This window comes from Mixophyes fleayi, chromosome 6 (assembly GCF_038048845.1).
Source record: "Mixophyes fleayi isolate aMixFle1 chromosome 6, aMixFle1.hap1, whole genome shotgun sequence".
Taxonomy (NCBI): Eukaryota; Metazoa; Chordata; class Amphibia; order Anura; family Limnodynastidae; genus Mixophyes; species Mixophyes fleayi.
In genome coordinates, this window is record NC_134407.1 from 190,093,883 (window position 1) to 190,094,952 (window position 1,070).

Sequence of the window (1,070 nt, forward strand, 5' to 3'; positions counted from 1 at the left end):
CTTTTGACTGAACAGCTCTAAAATAATACATAACACAAATATTGATAGGGTTGTTGTGGGAATTGTTTCTTGTTTATTGGAAGTTTTTTAATTCACTAAACACAAAATCTCACCTGCTCCCCTCTGACAGTTCTTGCACTTTGTCTCTAAGGATAAAATTCAGACAATTTCTCATAACCCACAAAGCCATCAAGAAAGAAGTCAGATGATTCTATCTTTAACCTCATCTCAAAGTACTCTCAGATCTGCCTCATCCCAAGGTCTGGTGCTCTTATACATACAGCTACAGAACTTCTCAAGAGAGGCTCCTCTGCTCTGGAATACTCTCTCATTCCATTAAAACTATCCCCTTAAATCATCCACTAATAACTCATATTATCACTTTCACTCCTCTTAATACACCATCCTCCTTTTAACTACAGTTTTTCAATCTGCCTGTCTCCACTTGGCTAAGATCCTGTCTCATTTATTTCCTTTTCCCTTTAGATTGTACGCTCTCGCAAGCAGCGTCTTTTCACCCTTTTAATCAGTTTAGTTTATTATGTATGCTCTGTGTACCCCTTTAAAATGCACAGCGTTATTTGGTGTCTAACAAATAATGTTTATTAATAATAATAATAATAATAGTCTTACGTTTGTACCAGGTGTTCTTTTTTACATTGTTTAGTTGCTGGCAGATTGTGCCATGCATCTATCACTCTTTACAAAAAGATGTGCTTTCTTGTATTAACTATTTTTCTCCATTTTTGGATTATGTAGTCTTTTTCTAGGAATAATTGTTGCTTCCTGCACTGTATGAATACAGTACTGCATTTATGAACCATCCAGCATTCACTCTAAACACTTGTGTGTACCGTTCACATACAGGTGTGCACATTTTACAACTTTAAGATCATTTTATAAATAAATGAACCCTAATTTTTATGGCGAACAGACAATTTTTCACTTAAGAATGCATTATTTTGTTCATCCTATTCTTCCTTTATTAGGTGCCATCAATTAATATATACTTACAGGTGATTAAACATATATCATTATTACATCTGTATTTTCATTATATTATTGTTATA